This window comes from Nerophis ophidion, linkage group LG18, assembly GCF_033978795.1.
Source record: "Nerophis ophidion isolate RoL-2023_Sa linkage group LG18, RoL_Noph_v1.0, whole genome shotgun sequence".
In the NCBI taxonomy this organism is placed as follows: domain Eukaryota; kingdom Metazoa; phylum Chordata; class Actinopteri; order Syngnathiformes; family Syngnathidae; genus Nerophis; species Nerophis ophidion.
Window position 1 is genome coordinate 36,269,182 of NC_084628.1, and position 13,793 is coordinate 36,282,974.

At 42.9% G+C, this 13,793-nt stretch overlaps 1 protein-coding gene across 1 annotated transcript in view; it reads left to right on the plus strand.

Annotated features, from left to right (window-relative positions):
* Positions 1–1,572: 1,572 nt before the first annotated feature.
* The window catches only part of lrfn1 (leucine rich repeat and fibronectin type III domain containing 1), a 158,886-nt gene continuing 146,665 nt past the window's right edge, over positions 1,573–13,793 (plus strand). The window contains exon 1 of the mRNA XM_061878073.1: positions 1,573–1,652. The gene's annotated coding sequence lies outside the window, so the exon portion shown is untranslated. The remainder of the gene's footprint in view (positions 1,653–13,793) is intronic.

A 13,793-nucleotide genomic window follows, 5' to 3' on the forward strand; every position in this document is an offset into this window, starting at 1 on the left:
ACACACACAGGCAGAGAGCACTTCTTAAGATTCTTGAAAAGGTGGGAGATCAAATTGCTCGTATTAAAGGAAGACGTCTTGGTTCCTCCTCGCATAACCGACTTTTTGCAGTCATTGCAAATTGCCAGTTTTGTATCCGTCAGACACACTTTAAAATAATCCCAAACCATAGACATGGTGTTGTTAGTCAGTCACCAAGCGAGCTCGTTTATTAGCTACGGCTCCAGCACCGGCAACAACACACTCTTGTTGTTGTTATGCTCTGCTCGCAGTGGTTTGATGAAGTCATCAAGCGTCGCCAGTAAACCTCTCATGCTGCAGTCGTCAACCCCTGTGTTGTGTGTGTGTGAGGGGTGAGGGGAGGAGGCTCCCTAAGCACTCTCATCAGGATCCTAGCAGCACTATTTTGTATGTACTGCAGCTTCTGTTCAATGGCTGTTGTCAGGTTTAAACATCAATGACATCTATCGCATAGACAAGAAGCAAGGAATTAAACAGAGACAGCATTCAATTTGGCTCAATTGAGGAGAAACGTTTCGACCTGTGACCTCTTACAGTGGCACCCACGCTCTGGATAGAGAATTTTACGCCACATCTTTCATTTGGACTTAAATACAGCTGTTTCTAAAAGAATGTGGGGTATGCATATTTATTGCCCTTATGTGGGCTCTGTCGTTGTGGCTTGTGCAGCCCTTTGAGACACTTGTGATTTAGAGCTATATAAATAAACATTGGTTGATTGAATGATTGAAACAGCCATTGTTTTCGGTCACATTAACACAAAAGGAAAAGATGCCTCGGGCTTGGGCTCGTCTTGGATCACAATAGACAAACCCCTCCCGTCTCCTCCCATCAATGGAATTTTCCCAAGCCTTTGGCGTGTTACAACAAAGACAGCCTCTGTCTGGTCACCGGACGTTTCCGAAAAGGGAAACTTTTGTGATAACGTACATAAACTTACCCTGATAGCTGTTGCTTTATTCCATATAATAATTTGTGCATTTCAAACACAACGTCTGCTCTCCTGTGGTCAGGGAACGTCCTCTGCCAAAACTGACCAATCACATGTCTGTGTTCTCCTTATGATTTTTGGTTTACGAAAAAGGAGAGGGGCCGAGACGGCGTCGCCAACGCAAGTTACCTGACTTCAGCCTTCAGAGGAGGAGAATGAGGGCTTTATTTGAGCTCTATGTTATAAACTGTATCAACATTGAAAAATGAAATAGAAACTCGCCTGACTTCTACAAACCACTCCCTGTGGCAGACAGCACCAGAACTCTTTGAACCCTGAAGGATATAAAAAAGACAAGACATAGACATGACTACATTAAACGGGATGGGTATTGTGTAGTTTAAAATGATTGACAGCTGGATTCCTAGCCCGCCGACTCCAAGTAAAAGCAACGACGACTACAGAGTACAGTCTTAAAGAAAGTAATGATTTAGTCCTCCTGCCTTGTTTTGGGAACTGCTCTTAGTCTGTTCCCTTGCTGCGCTCTCGGTGTTTATATTTTGTTATACAACAGTCTGGTGGCACTTGAAAGGAGACACTTTTTTTTTTTTTTTAACAGCAGCAAGAAACAGATTGCTGCAGCAAAGTGGAGTTTGTGGATTACAATAAAGCAGCGCCCGGAAGCGGACCGGGCCAATAAGTGAGTCTGTAACCACAAATCTTAATGCAATTGCTATACATATACTACCTCGTGGGGTGTTTGGGTCTGTGGGATCCGTTTTAATTTTTTATTAAAAGAAAAATGATACAATTAATTATTTTTTCAAACTGAGACTCACTGACTTTGGCTCATTTTCTGTAAAGAACAGATATCAGAATACATATATAATGACCACACACCTTACACCCCCCTACACATATAAGATGTCCGGGTCCATTGGACGCGGGGCTAATAGAAGTGTGGAAATTGATGTTCTGCATACCACACACACACACACAGCAGGCTTAGACAGGAGGAGAACAGAGTGTAGGTACACAGAACATCAGAGGGTGAAATGTGCGAGAAAATGAGAGCAGACAGTGTTGACAAACAATGTTGCAAACTTATCTGGGAACAGCAGGTGCAGAAACACAAAAGAAGAATCCCTGTGAACATAGATCAGACTACATATTTAATGACCACACACCATACACCCCCCCCCCCCCCAAACATTTCTATTACATATAAGATGTCCGGGTCCCCTGGACCTGGGGTTAATAGAAGTGTGGAAATTGATGTTCTGTGTAACACACACACACACACACGCACGCACGCACGCACACACACACACACACACACACAGCAGGCCTAGACAGGAGGAGGACAGAATGTAGGTACACAAAACATCAGAGGATCAATTCGGCGACAAAATGAGAGCAGACAGTGTTAGTGTTAACAATGTTGCAACCTTGTATGGGAACCGCAGGTGCAGAAACACAAAATAAGAATCCTTGTGAACATATATCAGAGTACATATTTAATGACCAAACACCATTCAACCGCCCTATATATTTCTATTACATATAAGATGTCCGGGTCCACTGGACCCGGGGCTAATAGAAGTGTGGAAATTGATGTTCTGCGTACCACACACACACACAGCAGGCCTAGTCAGGAGGAGGACAGAGTGTAGGTACACAGAACATCAGAGGGTGAAACGTGCGAGAAAATGAGAGCAGACAGTGTTGACAATGGTGCAACCTTGTCTGGGAACCGCAGGTGCAGAAACACAAAAGAAGAATCCCTGTGAACATAGATCAGACTACATATTTAATGACCACACACCATACACCCCCTCTAAACATTTCTATTACATATAAGATGTCCGGGTCCACTGGACCTGGGGTTAATAGAAGTGTGGAAATTGATGTTCTGTGTAACACACACACAGACATACACACACACACACACACACACAGCAGGCCTAGTCAGGAGGAGGACAGAGTGTAGGTACACAGAACATCAGAGGGTGAAATGTGCGAGAAAATGAGAGCAGACAGTGTTGACAAACAATGTTGCAACCTTGTCTGGGAACCGCAGGTGCAGAAACACAAAAGAAGAATCCCTGTGGGATGCAGAAACTGTCAGAGGAATTTTCCGTGCAACGTTCATATTGTTGTTACTCAGCTGGGGTTTGTGGGTCTGATGGACCCGTTGCATTTTGTAGCTTTTAATGCCTCACAATCAAACAATTTGATGCTAAAATACAGAACAGATGTTTACCTTATCCCAATAAACATCTGTTCATGTTGCGCGGAAAATTTCTCTGCCGGTTTCTGCATCCCACAGGGATTCTTCTTCTGTGTTTCTGCACACAAGGTTGCAACATTGATAGTCAACACTGTCTGCTCTCATTTACTCGCACATTCGACCCTCTGATGTTCTGTGTAGCTACGCTCTGTCCTCCTCCTGGCTGAGTAACAACAATAGGAACATTACACAATGGTTAATACTACAAATCTGTTTGAGTGATTAATTGAAATCACTTATACTGTGTTGATTGGACACACCTGTGACCAGAAGCCTACTATGAGTACAGTATCTGTACAGTATCAGTGGACAATGGGGAACGGTGTGGCGCGGTTGGGGGAGTGTCCGTGCCAGCAACCTGAGGGTTCCAGGTTCAACCCCCACATTCTACCTGCCTTAGAACATCCGTTGTGTCCTTGAGCACGACACTTCAACCTTGCTCCTGATGGGTCGTGGTTAGGGTCTTGCATGGCAGCTCCTGCTTCAGTGTGTTTGAATGGGTGAATGTGGAAGTAGTCTCAAAGCGCTTTGAGTACCTTGAAGGTAGAAAATCACTATACAAGTATGACCCATTTACCATTTAAAAGTAGCCATGTTACTCAATGTTTTCACGGATTAAAACTAACGTTTCTGTGACATGCATTCATCAATATACCCGAAGGATAAAATAATACAGTCCATGTCAAAATCATCTAAACCAGGGGTGCCCACACTTTTTCTGCAGGCGAGCTACTTTTCAATTGACCAACTCGAGGGGATCTACCTCATTTATATATATCATTTATATTTATTTATTTATAAAAGAGACATTTTTGTAAGCAAGTTAAATGTGTTTAATGATAATACAAGCATGTGTAACACATATAGATGTTTTTCTTTCACAAAGACAAGAATATAAGTTGGTGTATTACCTGATTCTGATGACTTGCATTGATTGGAATTAGACAGTAATGATGATAACGCCCACATTTTCAAATGGAGGAGAAAAAAAGTTGTCCTTTCTGTACAATACCACAAGAGAGTGGTTGGTTTTTGGCATCTAATTCATCCAGCTTCCATACACTTTACAAGAAAAACATTGGCGGCAAATTCCGTAGCTTGCTTGATTGACATTCACGGCACCCGAGGGTCTTGTGAGATGACGCTGGCTGCTGCCAGTTCATTATTATGAAAAAATGACAGAGAGGAAGGCGAGAAACACTTTTTATTTCAACAGACGTTCGCGCCATCCCTTCCGTCAAAACTCTAAAGGCCGACTGCACATTTCCTATCTTCACAATAAAAGCCCTGCTTCATGCTGCCTGTGCTAACAAAATAAGAGTCTCGGAAAGCTGGCGTGCACAAGTGATGTGCACGCCAGCTTTCTGAGGGATCGCTTGTGCACGCCAGTTTTCCGAGACTCTGTATTTAGTTAGCGCAGGCAGCATGAAGCAGGGCTTTTATTGTGAAGATAGGAAATGTGCAGTCGGCCTTTAGAGTTTTGACGGAAGGTACGGCGCGAGAGTCTGTTGAAATAAAAAGTGTCTCTCGCCTTCCTCTCGGTCATTTTTTAATAATAATGATCTTGCAGCAGCCAGCGTCATCTCACAAGACCCTCCGGTACCGTGAATGTCATTTAAGTGACGTCTTGGTGAAGATTGATGATCACTAATTTTTAGGTCTATTTTTTTTAAAAGCCTGGCTGGAGATCGACTGACACACCCCCCGCGGTCGACTGGTAGCTCGCGATCGACGTAATGGGCACCCCTGATCTAAACAGGCATGTTCAGAGCATCCTATTTTGGGGTACTGTCCATGAAAAAGGACAGTACCCCAAAACAGGATGCTGGGGTACTGTCCTTTCACATGGACAGTACCCCAGTGAGTGAGTGAGTGAGGCTACGTCTACACTAAGCCAGATAACCCCTTGAACAAATAATTATTTATACCTAAGCCCCGTTTCCGCCACACTACACCAGCAATTAAAGGCGTCCTGAAATGAGATTTTCTTATTTAAACGGGGATAGCAGATCCATTCTATGTGTCATACTTGATCATTTCGCGATATTGCCATATTTTTGCTGAAAGGATTTAGTAGAGAACATCCACGATAAAGTTAGCAACTTTTGGTTGCTAATAAAAAAGCCTTGCCTGTACCGGAAGTAGCAGACAATGTGCGCGTGACGTAACGGGTTGTAGGGCTCCTCACATCCTCACATTGTTTCTAATGTGAGCCTCCAGCAGCGAGAGCTATTCGGACCAAGAAAGCGACAATTTCCCCGTTAATTTGAGCGAGGATGAAAGATTTGTGGATGAGGAAAGTTAGAGTGAAGCACAAAAAAATAAAAATAAATGAAAAGCGACGGCAGGCTTCACGGTGGAGTTTGCATGTTCTCCCCGTGAATGCGTGGGTTCCCTCCGGGTACTCCGGCTTCCTCCCACTTCCAAAGACATGCACCTGGGGATAGGTTGATTGGCAACACTAAATTGGCCCTAGTGTGTGAATGTGAGTGTGAATGTTGTCTGTCTATCTGTGTTGGCCCTGCGATGAGGTGGCGACTTGTCCAGAGTGTACGCCGCCTTGCGCCCGATTGTAGCTGAGATAGGCGCCAGCGCCCCCCGCAACCCCAAAAGGGAATAAGCGGTAGGAAATGGATGGATGGAAAAGCGACGGCTCCAGGCGGCGGCAGTGGGACCGTTTCAGATGTAATTAGACACATTTACTTGGATAATTCTGGAATATCCCTTAACTGCTTATTGTTTTAATAGTCTTTTAATGAGATTGTAAAGTCATACCTGAAAGTTGGATGGCTGCGGCGAACGCCAGTGTCTCTCAGAGAAGTCGAGGAGCCAAAAGGACTGCTGCCTTTTTGAGCTCCAGCAGGAAGTCCCATAATCCACTGGAGTCTCCGGTAAGAGCCGATTCAATATCACAATTTTCCCATTCAAAAACTTGCTGGTTGACGTAGAGAAACATGTTCGCTTGACCGCTCTGTGTTAAAGCTTCAGAACAAACAAAGAAACACAGGCTGTGTTTCGGTTGCTAAAGGCAGCTGCAATCCACCGCTTTCCACCAACAGCATTCTTCTTTGACGTCTCCATTTTCAATTGAACAAATTGCAAAAGATTCAGCAACACAGACGTCCAAATTACTGTGTAATTATGCGATGAAAAGAGACGACTTTTAGCCGTGTGTGGTGCTGGGTTAAAATTTCCCCTCCAACCCGAGACATCATGCGCACGCGTCATCATACGGGTCATCATTTCGCAACGTTTTTAACAAGAAACTCCGCGGGTAATTTAAAATCGCAATTTAGTCAACTAAACCGGTCGTATTGGCATGTGTTGCAATGTTAATATTTCCTTATTTATATATAAACTATCAGACTGCGTGGTCGGTAGTAGTGGCTTTCAGTAGGCCTTTAAGGTGCCCGTCCCTGGATAATTTTTTACATGGGTAAGTGCGCCGTCCATTTCTTGAAACTCCGGCTCTTAGCTTTGTATGGACTCGTTGATTGTTTACAAACTGCGTTTGGAGAGGAAGTGACGGCGGAAAGACCGCGCCCCACACAGGAAGTGACAGCCCCACAGCCAGCTTCAGTTCCGTAACTCGGAGTTAACCACTGGAAATATGGAGGAGAGTCATCCAGACATGCCCGTCTTAGAGTCCCCGCCCTAAGATCGGTAGGTTGTGAGTTCAAAACCCGGCCGAGTCATAACAAAGACTGTTGAAAACACAAAGTGTTTGGTGCCATCGACTTTTTGTTCTCTTCCACCTGTGCATCCTTGGGCTGTTTGACAGAAAGACGGATCAGAGCAATGTTCCCGGGTCTCGAACGGTTGTGTAAAATGGCCTTAAAAAAAAAAAAAAAATAGCAGAGTCCAATCTAATTGTGAATCTGCAGAGCTTTGATGCCCTCGATGTACACTGACCTTAAAAAAAACAAGTCTCTGCAACATGACTGGCGTATTTTTCAGAGGCGCACCTAAAATAATCTAATTTTGTCAAAACTCGACAATGCGCCTTATAACCAGGTGTGCCTGATGGACGGAATCATTTTAGGTTGTGCTTACCGACCTCAAAGCTATTTGGTTTGGTACATGGTGAAATGATAAGAGAAACGTGTAGGCTGCAATATGATGGCAGTCACACATAAGAGATGCATGTAGACTGCAATATGACAGCAGTCACACATAAAAGATACGTGTAGACTGCAATAGGATGGCAGTCACACGTAAGAGATACGCGTAGACTTCAATATGATGGCAGTCAAACATAAGAGATACGCGTAGGCTGCAATGTGATGGCAGTCACAAAAAAGAGATGCGCGTGGACTGTAATATGATGGCAATCACACATAAGAGATGCATGTAGACTGCAATATGACGGCAGTCACACATAAAAGATACATGTAGACTGCAATATGATGGCAGTCGCACACAAGAGATATGCATAGACTGCAATATGATGGTAGTTACACAGAAGAGATATGCGTAAACTGCAATATGATGGCAGTCACACATAAAAGATACGCATAGACTGCAATATGAGGGTAGTCACACATTAGAGATGCGCATAGACTGCAATATGAAGGCAGTCGCACATAAGAGATATGTGTAGACTGCAATATAATGGCAGTCGCACATAAGAGATATGCATAGACTGCAATAATATGGTAGTTACACATAAGAGATACGCGTAAACTGCAATATGCTGGAAGTCACACATCAAAGATACACATGGACTGCAAAATGATAGCAGTCACATAAGAGATACGTGGAGACTGCAATAGGATGGCAGTCACACATAAGAGATACGCGTAGACTGCAATATGACGGCAGTCACACATAAGAGATATGCGTAGACTGCAATGTGATGGCAGTCACACATAAGAGATGCATCTAGTCTGCAATATGACGGCAGTCACACATAAAAGATACGTGTAGACTGCAATATGATGGCAGTCGCACATAAGAAATACGCGTGGACTGCAATAATGTGGTAGTTACACATAAGAGATACGCGTAAACTGCAATATGATGGCAGTCACACATCAAAGATACGCATGGACTGCAAAATGACAGCAGTCACACATAAGAGATACGTGTAGACTGCAATAGGATGGCAGTCACACATAAGAGATACGCGTAGACTGCAATATGACGGCAGTCACACATAAGAGATATGCGTAGACTGCAATGTGATGGCAGTCACACATAAGAGATGCATCTAGTCTGCAATATGACGGCAGTCACACATAAGAGATACGCGTAGACTGCAATAATGTGGTAGTTACACATAAGAGATACGCGTAAACTGCAATATGATGGCAGTCACACATCAAAGATACGCATGGACTGCAAAATGACAGCAGTCACACATAAGAGATACGTGTAGACTGCAATAGGATGGCAGTCACACATAAAAGATACGCGTAGACTGCAATATGACGGCAGTCACACATAAGAGATACGTGTAGACTGCAATATGATGGCAGTCGCACATAAGATATACGTGTAGACTGCAATATGATGGTAGTTCCACATAAGAGATACGCGTAAACTGCAATATGATGGCAGTCACACATAAGAGATACGCGTAGACTGCAATATGACGGCAGTCACACATAAGAGATACGTGTAGACTGCAATATGATGGCAGTCGCACATAAGAGATATGCATAGACTGCAATATGATGGTAGTTCCACATAAGAGATACGCGTAAACTGCAATATGATGGCAGTCACACATCAAAGATACGCATGGACTGCAAAATGACAGCAGTCACACATAAGAGATACATGTAGACTGCAATAGGATGGCAGTCACACATAAGAGATACGCGTAGACTGCAATATGACGGCAGTCACACATAAGAGATACATGTAGACTGCAATATGATGGTAGTTCCACATAAGAGATACGCGTAAACTGCAATATGATGGCAGTCACACATAAAAGATACGCATAGACTGCAATATGAAGGCAGTCGCACATAAGAGATACGCGTAGACTGCAATATGACGGCAGTCACACATAAGAGATACGCGTAGACTGCAATATGACGGCAGTCACACGAGAGATACGCGTAGACTGCAATATGATGGCAGTCACACATAAGAGATACGCGTAGACTGCAATATGATGGCATTCACACATCAAAGATACGCATGGACTGCAAAATGACAGCAGTCACACATAAGAGATACGTGTAGACTGCAATAGGATGGCAGTCACACATAAGAGATACGCGTAGACTGCAATATGACGGCAGTCACACATAAGAGATACATGTAGACTGCAATATGATGGCAGTCGCACATAAGAGATATGCATAGACTGCAATATGATGGTAGTTCCACATAAGAGATACGCGTAAACTGCAATATGATGGCAGTCACACATAAGAGATCCATGTAGACTGCAATATGATGGCAGTCACACATAAGAGATACGCGTGGACTGCAATATGATGGCAGTCACACATAAGAGATACGCGTAGACTGCAATATGATGGCAGTCACACATAAGAGATACGCGTAGACTGCAATATGACGGCAGTCACACATAAGAGATACGCGTAGACTGCAATATGATGGCAGTCACACAAGAGATACGCGTAGACTGCAATATGATGGCATTCACACATCAAAGATACGCATGGACTGCAAAATGACAGCAGTCACACATAAGAGATACGTGTAGACTGCAATAGGATGGCAGTCACACATAAGAGATACGCGTAGACTGCAATATGACGGCAGTCACACATAAGAGATACATGTAGACTGCAATATGATGGCAGTCGCACATAAGAGATATGCATAGACTGCAATATGATGGTAGTTCCACATAAGAGATACGCGTAAACTGCAATATGATGGCAGTCACACATAAGAGATCCATGTAGACTGCAATATGATGGCAGTCACACATAAGAGATACGTGTAGACTGCAATATGATGGCAGTCACACATAAGAGATATACGTAGACTGCAATTGTGATGGCAGTCACACACAAGAGATACGTGTATACTGCAATATGACGGCAGTCACACATAAGAGATACGTGTATACTGCAATATGACGGCAGTCACACATAAGAGATACACGTAGACTGAAATATGATGGCAGTCACACATAATAGATACGCGTCGACTGTAATATGATGGCATTCACACATAAGAGATACGTGTCGACTGCAATATAATGGCAGTCACACATAAAAAATATGTGTAGACTGCAATATGATGGCAGTCACACAGAAGAGATACGCGTCGACTGTAATATGATGGCATTCACACATAAGAGATACGTGTCGACTGCCATATAATGGCAGTCACACATAAAAAAATATTTGTAGACTGCAATATGATGGCAGTCACACAGAAGAGATACGCGTAACAAATTGACAAAACTATTTTAATTGTGAAATAAAATCATGTCTTCAGGAGATCAACACTCTACTGAAGCCCAGAACACTCTACGCATTTCCCCACTTTTAGTTTAAAGAACAGGAAAGATTGGCCTGGCCCACTAGGATCCCTCTTTATGTTTGTGAACTTTATAGTCCATACATTTAGAGTGATGTGATAATCAAACACTTTAGAAGAAAAAGAGTATAGAATTACACAAGAAAATTGACAGAGTGTGTGCACCTTCAGTGCTGAATGATGAGCAGAGGCAGAGTTTGGAGTGTTTTCTTTAACTCACTTTCCATTTTTATGTATTCACTGTCCATTGTGTCCAGGTACGTGGAAAAAATGTTCCCTGACATTTGCTGTTTGAGGCCGGTATCATGCTAATTAGCTGCCTGAAAGGTGTTGGCTCCACTGTAGAAATAGCCTGCATGTCTTCTAGCACATACACTACAACAGCTCTATCAATGTTGTCCTGGCCAGCAGTGCCTCCGTTAAAATCCTTAGGTGGAGGTGAAGTGGCATCGGAGTCGGTGTCTTTCTTTACTAGCTTTGTCGAAGCATGTTGTTTTTGTAGATGTTTCAACAGATTTGAATTGATGTTTTCGCCAGTAGATAGGATCTTTGATCCAAGTCAGAACTTACATTTAACTAAAATGTTATTTTCTTTGTGAGAATATCTCCACCTTAAGAAACTCAACTTCAGCTACGCCATGACGTCTTGTTAGTAAACGCAGACACATGTTCTAAATGTAAAATACTTCCTTGTGGTCGACATAACATGTAATGGTAGTTCTTTGGTCAAAATGTTGCATTGATGATGGTTTACAGATCATCTTCAAGCCGTGTCCCGTGAAAAAAACGTCCGACCGGAACTCTCTAATGATTAAAGTTCCTTGGGTGAATAATGTAAACTCACTACACCGGTATGTTTTAGAGCTTTCATGGCGAGTTTACTGACAGATATAAATAAGAACTTTACACTACTTTATATTAAAATGGCAACAGCGGAGGATAAATGTCCCATTACAATAAGATAGAGAAAAATAATCGACAACGGTGTCGTCATGGACTGCAAAGGTGAACGCGAGCAATTTTTCAGGACTTATGGAGATCCCAAATACGGATCAGCAGGCACCAGAAGGTATGAAAAGTTGCTTTTGCATAATATTGCGAAACAAAAATGATAATGTTTTACCTTATACACACACCATAATAATACTTATATGCTGAAGCACAGTACAATCCACCAAGCGGTGCGGCTTCATAGCTTACCAAAGTCGTACTAAAACATTTTGATCGATTTTTGACCGCATTATAACCAGGTACGCCTAATGTATGGAATCATTGTGGTTGTGCTTACCGATCTTGGAGCTTTTTTTTTTTTGGGTACATGGTGTAACAAGTGTGACCATGAATTGATTTACGTGGACCCCCGACTCAAACAAGTTGAAAAACATATTCGGGTATTACGGAATATGCACTGTACTATGCAATCTACTAATAAAAGTTTCAAGCAATCAATCAAAAACCTGTAGATGGACGTCACACATAAGAGATATATGTAGATATGTGTTCTATACTTTCAATGTTGTTTACTTGAGTTATATTGCCATCATAGTGCAGCCTACACTTATCTCATATGTTTGACTGCCATCTACTGGTCAAACTTATCATTACGTTGTGTACCAAATAAAATAGCTTTGAGGTGGGTAAGCTCAACCAAACTCATTTCTTACATTAGGCCAGGGGTAGGGAACCTATGGCTCGCGAGCCAGATGTGGCTCTTTTGATGACTGCATCTGGCTCTCGGATAAATCTTGACACGATAAGTAATGAATAAAACAATATAAAACATTCTCATGCTTTTTTATGTTCAAGGAAGTTGCGTTAATGGTAAGAAGTTATTTATTTATTATTGGTTAGTGTGGGGCTTGCCCTCCTGGGGGTTCTTCAGACCACCAAGCACCGACATGAGAGCCTGTTTCAGGGTTACAATATTGTTTTATTTTTCAATAAGTCTCTCAGTTGCTTTCCAGCAATTGTCTTTTTCTCTTTCGTTCTCGCTCGAGCTCTGGCTCCAGCTCCAACCCCGTCTCTCCTCCTGGCTGCTGCTTATAACAGAGCGAGGCCCAGATAGGCCATCCACGCACCTGTCGCTGATTTTAAGGCCGGTCCTGGCACACCCTGCTTCGCTGCAGGCCCGCAGGCCACGTCCCCTCCACAGTTAGCATCAGAATAACAATGTTATTCAAAAGAATAAGAGACTTATTATTCTCTAAAAATGTTGGTCTTACTTAAAAATGCACTTGTGTAGTTGTGTTCAGTGTTAAACAAAAAAATTATATGGCTCTTATAGAAATACATTTTAAAATATTTGGCTTTCTTGGCTCTCTCAGCCAGAAAAAGGTTCCCGACCCCTGCATTAGGCGCACCAGATTATATGCCTTATAGTCCGGAAATTATGGTATGAAAACTCCAGCATTAGAAGTTGACGCATGTCAATTTAAACGTGTGTTTGATAATGCATCCGTTTCGAGCGTAATTGTACCATTCCGGATATACTGCCAATTGTATTTCCGCATAAAAGTAGAAGTAGAAGCAGGTGCAGCGTTTGTTTATTCCCACACAGCACAGCTTTCATAATGTCAGGAGGGAGAACTATAGGAAGTTTATGTCCTTGGGAGCCAGGTGGACGGCGACCGCTTTGCATGCATTTTAACAACGACCGAGACTGCCTGGTTGTAGTAAAATGGCAGAAAACTGCTGAACAAGTCCTAATAAAAAAATTGTAAATTTATGTAGCAACTCCATAGTGGAAAGAGAGAGGATTGTGAAGTCATCGTTTCTAATATGTACAGATTTAATGCTTAAAAAGAAGCCGTTTCCTAGAATACTCGACGGTTTGAAGATTGGATCGGGAGGTGTCTGATTGGACTGTCACCCGTCAGACGTTGAACTCACCTTCTCCCTCTGTGGGAGGGAGGCCAGTCCAGCACCTGAAGCCCCCAGGTGCAGACTCTGTCTGGAGGATGTGCCGAGATTGGGTCGGGGGGGCTTCGGAACACGCCTACACATGTCTTATAATGCAATGGCATGCCAACCTTCTGGAAATTGGACACGCACCGTCTCACCCCGGAGGTCTTTTAAGGG